Consider the following 8,939-nt stretch of genomic DNA (forward strand, 5'->3'; position numbering starts at 1 on the left):
TTTAATCGCAATTACGATTTTGGCCTGCCACAATTACGAAAACAACATAATCGAAAAAAACGATTATTTTGCTTTGCTAGGTTGCGACAGTGCACAAAGTCAATGAATAATCGTATTTAATAATCGTGATTATCATTTTTGCCATAATCGAGCAGCCCTAGACAGTTCAGCAGGAAACCAGGGATTGTCTCGTCCCTTTACTCTAAAAGTACGTAGGGGTGCATGTCTATTAATAATTTCCATAAAACCAAGATAAAAATAAGACCATGCAGTTTCTACATCATCACACAGATCGATTTTACCCCAATCAAAGCCAAACAGATCATGAACAAAACCCTGCTCCACAAAATGTTTTGTGTCTCTCTTTATTATAATGCGAGGTTTAACCTTTTGGACCTGAGTGTCCCTGATTGTGGCTACAGCACAGTGGTCCCTCACATCATTAGCAAGCACTCCCACAGATGAGTATTTATGGGGAACATTAGTTAAGATGAGATCAATTAGGGATGATTCCTGATGCCTTCGTGTGTCGGAGGTCGCTGTCATTTTACAACCCAGTTGAGATTTGACCACGCTCACTTCCGCACGATGAGAGGTCAAAGGTCATCCAGGCTCCGCAGCCACAGCTTCAGGGCGAACATGGTCCCGCTGCTGACCCGCTCCACGTCCGGGCCGCTGACTGGCGCCCGGCTGAGGAAAACCTCCAGAGGCAGCGAGGAGTCGCTCAGAGCGCCATCTGCAGAGACCTGAGACACACTGCATGCACACACACATTTCATGAGGACATTTAACACTAAAAGGATTCTTCTAGATAATCTACTCATTTAATCTCACACATTTTACTTTTTCCTCGTACATTTGTAACGTTTTTTTGCCTATACATTTTTGAGTGTTTTTTGTAAATGTTAAATCTCAGAGAATATTCAAGTTGTTTTCTTGTCATCATGTATAAAAATGATGTAAATTATATGTAAAGATTTCGTTACTTCAAATAATGTTTCACTAAAACCAAAATATGAGAAAATAAGGAATCTGGTTTTGAGGAGTTGTTACCTGACGCTGCGCTGCAGGTCGTGATTCTCTCCGTCCGGGTCGGACACCACGGCGCTGACCAGCTGGCGGTCGGCCCACAGACAGGCGCTGACCTCCGCCGGAGACGGGCTCAGAGACGCCTGCAGGGTGACTTTCACATTTCAGATGTCACACCAACAACCACCTCACATATTTATCTATAAATACAATGAGCATTGTTTTATTTCAGAGCATTTCATTTTACATCTTGAGCCAATCTAATTATATTTTACTTGTATTTAGTTAACTCCTGCATATACTTATATTCAGGGTTCTTACACCTTTTCCAAAGTCAAATTCAAGCACTTTTCAAGCATTTTCAAGGTGCATTTTCAAGCTTTTCAAGCATCTTACAGCTGTTGTAAATTACATGTTTATATACACATACTTATACTCAAATGATTATTTCCCTACCTCACAGCATTGCGCGGAGCGGAGCTGTTTTATGTAAAAACGAAGCAATTAAGCACGCTCTGACTTCTTTATTTTCTTTTAATCTAAAAATCGAAGTAAAGCATTTACAATTTCAAGCACTTTATCCCAAATTCAAGCACTTTTCAAACCTTGAAAACACCTCGTACAATTTCAAGCATTTTCAAGGATTTCCAGCACCCGTACGCACCCTGTATATTACAATATATCCTTTCTCCTCTGTTTCTTCTTGCTTATCTCACTTATTTGTATTGTTCTTTAAAATGAGTTTTATTGTCTTATGTCTCATTACGTACCTGCAGCTCCAGGTGAGAGAGGGGCGAGCGCAGCAGCAGGTAGACCACGATGTGATGTCTCTGAGGAAGACCTCTGGAGAGAAGGGCGGGAAACACCGACTGACACACAGAGGCAAACAGGTGTATATCAGTATGTGGTGTCTCTACTTTAAAGAGTCCTCTCCTGCTGATGTTCAGGTGTATATCAGTATGTAGTGTCTCTACTTTAAAGAGTCCTCTCCTGCTGATGTTCAGGTGTATATCAGTATGTGGTGTCTCTACTTTAAAGAGTCCTCTCCTGCTGATGTTCAGGTGTATATCAGTATGTAGTGTCTCTACTTTAAAGAGTCCTCTCCTGCTGATGTTCAGGTGTATATCAGTATGTAGTGTCTCTACTTTAAAGAGTCCTCTCCTGCTGATGTTCAGATGTATATCAGTATGTAGTGTCTCTACTTTAAAGAGTCCTCTCCTGCTGATGTTCAGGTGTATATCAGTATGTAGTGTCTCTACTTTAAAGAGTCCTCTCCTGCTGATGTTCAGGTGTATATCAGTATGTGGTGTCTCTACTTTAAAGAGTCCTCTCCTGCTGATGTTCAGGTGTATATCAGTATGTGGTGTCTCTACTTTAAAGAGTCCTCTCCTGCTGATGTTCAGGTGTATATCAGTATGTAGTGTCTCTACTTTAAAGAGTCCTCTCCTGCTGATGTTCAGGTGTAAATCAGTATGTAGTGTCTCTACTTTAAAGAGTCCTCTCCTGCTGATGTTCACGTGTATATCAGTATGTGGTGTCTCTACTTTAAAGAGTCCTCTCCTGCTGATGTTCAGGTGTAAATCAGTATGTAGTGTCTCTACTTTAAAGAGTCCTCTCCTGCTGATGTTCAGGTGCATATCAGTATATAGTGTCTCTACTTTAAAGAGTCCTCTCCTGCTGATGTTCAGGTGTATATCAGTGTGTAGTGTCTCTACTTTAAAGAGTCCTCTCCTGCTGATGTTCAGGTGTATATCAGTATGTAGTGTCTCTACTTTAAAGAGTCCTCTCCTGCTGATGTTCAGGTGTATATCAGTATGTAGTGTCTCTACTTTAAAGAGTCCTCTCCTGCTGATGTTCAGGTGTATATCAGTATGCGGTGTCTCTACTTTAAAGAGTCCTCTCCTGCTGATGTTCAGGTGTATATCAGTATGCGGTGTCTCTACTTTAAAGAGTCCTCTCCTGATGATGTTCAGGTGTATATCAGTATGCGGTGTCTCTACTTTAAAGAGTCCTCTCCTGCTGATGTTCAGGTGTATATCAGTATGCGGTGTCTCTACTTTAAAGAGTCCTCTCCTGCTGATGTTCAGGTGTATATCAGTATGCGGTGTCTCTACTTTAAAGAGTCCTCTCCTGATGATGTTCAGGTGTATATCAGTATGCGGTGTCTCTACTTTAAAGAGTCCTCTCCTGATGATGTTCAGGTGTATATCAGTATGGCGGTGTCCTCTACTTTAAAGAGTCCTCTCCTGATGATGTTCAGGTGTATATCAGTATGCGGTGTCTCTACTTTAAAGAGTCCTCTCCTGCTGATGTTCAGGTGTATATCAGTATGTGGTGTCTCTACTTTAAAGAGTCCTCTCCTGCTGATGTTCAGGTGTATATCAGTATGTAGTGTCTCTACTTTAAAGAGTCCTCTCCTGCTGATGTTCAGGTGTTTATCAGTATGTAGTGTCTCTACTTTAAAGAGTCCTCTCCTGCTGATGTTCAGGTGTATATCAGTATGCAGTGTCTCTACTTTAAAGAGTCCTCTCCTGCTGATGTTCAGGTGTATATCAGTATGCGGTGTCTCTACTTTAAAGAGTCCTCTCCTGATGATGTTCAGGTGTATATCAGTATGTAGTGTCTCTACTTTAAAGAGTCCTCTCCTGCTGATGTTCAGGTGTATATCAGTATGCAGTGTCTCTACTTTAAAGAGTCCTCTCCTGCTGATGTTCAGGTGTATATCAGTATGTGGTGCCTCTACTTTAAAGAGTCCTCTCCTGCTGATGTTCAGGTGTATATCAGTATGTGGTGCCTCTACTTTAAAGAGTCCTCTCCTGATGATGTTCAGGTGTATATCAGTATGCAGTGTCTCTACTTTAAAGAGTCCTCTCCTGATGATGTTCAGGTGTATATCAGTATGCGGTGTCTCTACTTTAAAGAGTCCTCTCCTGATGATGTTCAGGTGTATATCAGTATGCGGTGTCTCTACTTTAAAGAGTCCTCTCCTGTTGATGTTCAGGTGTATATCAGTATGCGGTGTCTCTACTTTAAAGAGTCCTCTCCTGATGATGTTCAGGTGTATATCAGTATGTGGTGTCTCTACTTTAAAGAGTCCTCTCCTGCTGATGTTCAGGTGTATATCAGTATGTAGTGTCTCTACTTTAAAGAGTCCTCTCCTGCTGATGTTCAGGTGTATATCAGTATGTGGTGCCTCTACCTTGTAAAGAGTCCTCCTCCTGCGATGTTCAGGGATGTATATCAGTATGTAGTGTCTCTAACTTTAAGAGTCCTGCCCACCTCCCCAGTCCCAGATGTTTGGGAGAACTTCCTCTGGCATTCAGCCCCCGTTTCCTCCCTCCTCCTGTAACTCCCTGAGACCGGCGTCCAGCAGCTGCACACATTCTCTTACATTAACCACACTTTAATCAGAGAAGAAGAAGAAGAAGAAAAAAGAAGAAGAAGAAGAAGAAGAAGAAGAAGAAGAAACAAGAAGAAGAAGAAATAAGAACGAGCACTAATAAAAGCAGCATAAGAAGAATATACGAAGACAAGCACTCAGCCCGCTCCAAGCCACCCTAACCGACCCAGCCCCCATCATAACAAGCCAATCTCCCCCACTCAACTCCCGTCAAGAGAGACGAAGAAGAAATATCAAATCCCATGTTCATAACGAGGATGACCTCACCGGTCTCATCCCTCGAGATGGCCTCCTATAAAAATAAAACACACGTTAAAATAAAACAAAAAAACACATAAATATAAATGTGTGTGTGAAAGTGCTAACTTTGAAGTACTGCACTATAGAGCTGAAGAGAAATTAAAAGCAGAATTTAAATGTTGAGATTTTAATCCAAAAACCCTGCTTCACTACATTTCCCATGATGCACCTGGCCCTGTAACAGATGAGTGTGAGACCTGGAGGAACCCAGATGTTGGGAAATATCCGGAGCTCCTTCGCACGCCGTGTCAACAACACCTTCTGATTGGCTGTCTGCAGGATGATGGCCACGCCCACGTCCACTCCTCGCTGCTGAACGTCCAATGGGAGCGCAGCATTCTCCGTGACGGACAGGTGCTTGATGGGGCAGAAGGCGTGCCTCTGGGAGGGAAAGGACAACAGGGTGGTTAGAGATGGAGGGGGAAAAGGACAATATTAGGTCATATTAAAGATAAAGGTCAAATGAATTGTCATGATTTGTATTTAACATGTGGCGTGTCTGACCTTCAGAGTGACCCCCCGCCCTGCGTCTGCTCGGTGAAGAATGAGCCGGTTTCTCTCCAGAGAGCAGCCGACCTCCACCTCGTCCTCTCCGCCCTCACTGAAGTGACCCGTTATACTCTGCAAACACATGAAGAAGAAATCTAAAGTGTAACCCTTCGTGTAGCCTTACCTGGTGGTGGGCGGTCTATAATGCACACGCTGGGTTTAGCATCTACGGTGTCTATATCTACATTTCTAAAAAAGGTATCCCTAAACCCATAATGCACAATAAAAGGTATTGGTTTGAGCAAAGTCTCTAAGCAGAGTTCAGACCTCCAGCCAGCACAATACGACACAGGACAACGAGTTAGAACAAATATGGAATAGTTGTCAGGGTTTTGTTTAAACCGGGTAACAGGAGCCTCAAACCAGAATGCAGGTTTCCCGTAGAATATAAAAGTGATGCCAGAAAACTATATTTCTGTTCTCCAGAGATATGAGTATCACACAGAGCGTCAGGCGGCAGAGACAGCTTTGTTTTTACAGAGAATAATTATGGGATGGATGTCCGGTGGGTCTCTGACACTGAAACTGAGACTTCTTTTTCCCGTAGAGGAAGTAAAGAAACCTCTGGATTTGTTTGTTGTTTGAGATGCAATATATGACTCAGCAGCTTTAAGACATGAAGACACATTATTTCCAGCTTCGCTCTGATGCAGTATTTTCACAGGAAAGTGGGCGGGGCTGTAATTTTGGCCAGAAGTGACGTCAGCGCCCTCATACTATATCTTTCTATAAAAACCCTGATTTGATTGATATTTGAAACATATAGATCAGAGGATATCAAATACATAAATACAAATGAAATAAGATATATCCGATAAGAGACTAAAAACGTCTTCAAAAACAAATCAGTTCTGTTAAAGTCTCAGTTTACAACATCCCAGAACAGTTGCAGTCTGATTTATGAATCTAAACTATTACACAATAATCAAACAATTAGTATTTAGTTATAAGTTTTAATAGTATAATATCCTCAGAATTACTAAATTAAGTAAGGTTTTGTTGAGGCTGAACTGGGATTTCCTACATCAAAAAGTCACTTGAACGCCTCACAGTTATTTTAGTTGGCGGGGGCACAACAGATACTGCTAGCCTTTTGTTCAAAGACAACACATCTGATTGGTAATAAGCATTAGTGACAGATTCATCAGCCAATCAGATGCTGATGTTCAATGACAGTGTCCTGAGCTAAACGTCTGTCATGAACTTCCTTCGTAGCATCGGCTTTATTTACAAGTGACGGGTGAGCACGTTACTATTCACGTCATTTTAGAGCGACGTGAGAGTGCACAATGACACAAGTTTAATAATAGATTACTTCATTGATCAATGTTGGGACATGTCGTCTGCATTTAACCCTTATCTAGCTTACTGTCGTATTGTTGAGAGACTGTTGTGATTGTTGATCAGCTGTTGTGATTGTTGATCAGCTGTTGATCAGCTGTAGTGATTGTTGATCAGCTGTTGTGATTGCTGATCAGCTGTTGTGATTGTTGATCAGCTGTTGTGATTGCTGATCAGCTGTTGTGATTGTTGATCAGCTGTTGTGATTGTTGATCAGCTGTAGTGATTGTTGATCAGCTGTTGTGATTGTTGACCAGCTGTTGTGATTGCTGACCAGCTGTTGTGATTGTTGATCAGCTGTAGTGATTGTTGGTCAGCTGTTGTGATTGTTGATCAGCTGTTGTGATTGTTGACCAGCTGTTGTGATTGTTGACCAGCTGTAGTGATTGTTGATCAGCTGTCATATTGTTGGGAGACTGTTTGGCATAATGTGCGCATCATTAGATCATGGCTGCGTTGGCTGGAACAGAGACGTGTTAAATGTGTGTGTGCTTCTCAATTGTTTACTGGCGGCCCTGTCTAAAGCCCCACGGTGCGCCACTGATGAACACACACACACTACATCTTTGTCGTTTTGCACAATGTACATTGACATGTAACTGTATTGCATTGCCACATAGCATTGTCTTTGCTGCTACCTCTGCTTTTATGTGTGTGACTATGTTTATTACTGCAGTGATGACGGTCAAGCTGTATTCTGTGAGCGTTGCTGACCTGCACAAAGTGGGCTGGTTGAGCCGCTCCGTCCTTACAGAAGTGAACCAGGACCCTCCTCACTCGCTCCATGCTGCACCAGCTGAGACCTGCATTCATATTACATTTCATGGCGTTTCAGATTCACTCATTTCACTGACAAATATTTGTATTTGAAATACACAAGGAGAAACACAAATACAATCATTTTTTAGGGATATGGAAATTGTGTAAAAAGTTTGGAAGTTTAATTAAAGCCAATAATAAATAAATATGACATGAAATAAGTTAATTTAGTGTGTTTAACTATTTCAAGATTATTTCATATATTAATTTACTATCGGCTTAAATGGCATTTTGACTAAAGAGTGAATCAATAATGAACATTTTTGAAACTAATATAAATATATTTGACCTGTGAAACTTTTTAGATCTTAAAAGGTCCACTTAGTACAAGATCTGTGTACTTCTACTTTTACTCAAGTACCAGATCTGAGTACTTCTACTTTCTCTAAAGTACAAGACCTGAGTACTTCTACTTTTACTCAAGTACAATATCTGAGTACTTCTACTTTCTCTAAAGTACAAGACCTGAGTACTTCTACTTTTACTCAAGTACCAGATCTGAGTACTTCTACTTTTACTCAAGTACCAGATCTGAGTACTTCTACTTTTACTCAAGTACAAGATCTGAGTACTTCTACTTTTACTCAAGTACAAGATCTGAGTACTTCTCCCTTCTCTAACTGAACAGTAAACATCAACAGCTATCTTTAGCTTACCCTAAACAGAGCTAACTTTAGCTAACCCTAAACAGAGCTATCTTTAGCTTACCCTAAACAGAGCTAACTTTAGCTAACCCTAAACAGAGCTAACTTTAGCTTACCCTAAACAGAGCTAACTTTAGCTAACCCTAAACAGAGCTAACTTTAGCTTACCCTAAACAGAGCTAACTTTAGCTAACCCTAAACAGAGCTAACTTTAGCTTACCCTAAACAGAGCTAACTTTAGCTAACCCTAAACAGAGCTAACTTTAGCTTACCCTAAACAGAGCTAACTTTAGCTAACCCTAAACAGAGCTAACTTTAGCTTACCCTAAACAGAGCTAACTTTAGCTTACCCTAAACAGAGCTAACTTTAGCTTACCCTAAACAGAGCTAACTTTAGCTTACCCTAAACAGAGCTAACTTTAGCTTACCCTAAACAGAGCTAACTTTAGCTAACCCTAAACAGAGCTAACTTTAGCTTACCCTAAACAGAGCTAACTTTAGCTTACCCTAAACAGAGCTAACTTTAGCTTACCCTAAACATAGCTAACTTTAGCTAACCCTAAACAGAGCTAACTTTAGCTAACCCTAAACAGAGCTAACTTTAGCTAACCCTAAACAGAGCTAACTTTAGCTAACCCTAAACCCCGTTTTAAATCTACATTCCGCGGGGTTATAACTCCACAAAGAGCGGGTATCTTTAATAAACATTTAAAGAACACATTCCAGCTAAAAAGATAGGAATAAACTATTCAGAAACACATGAGAAAGAGAACAAACCTGCTGACAGAGGAGACACAGCTAGCTGCTTTCACAGCATGCTACATCCGGGTCACACCTACAAAATAAGAGCACTCAAG

General features: G+C 41.1%; 1 pseudogene; it reads right to left on the reverse strand.

The window, feature by feature from the left end:
- Positions 1-349: 349 nt before the first annotated feature.
- LOC117497548 lies at positions 350-8,939 on the reverse strand (annotated as a pseudogene).

The sequence above is a fragment of the Trematomus bernacchii genome, unplaced genomic scaffold (assembly GCF_902827165.1).
Source record: "Trematomus bernacchii unplaced genomic scaffold, fTreBer1.1, whole genome shotgun sequence".
Taxonomy (NCBI): Eukaryota; Metazoa; Chordata; class Actinopteri; order Perciformes; family Nototheniidae; genus Trematomus; species Trematomus bernacchii.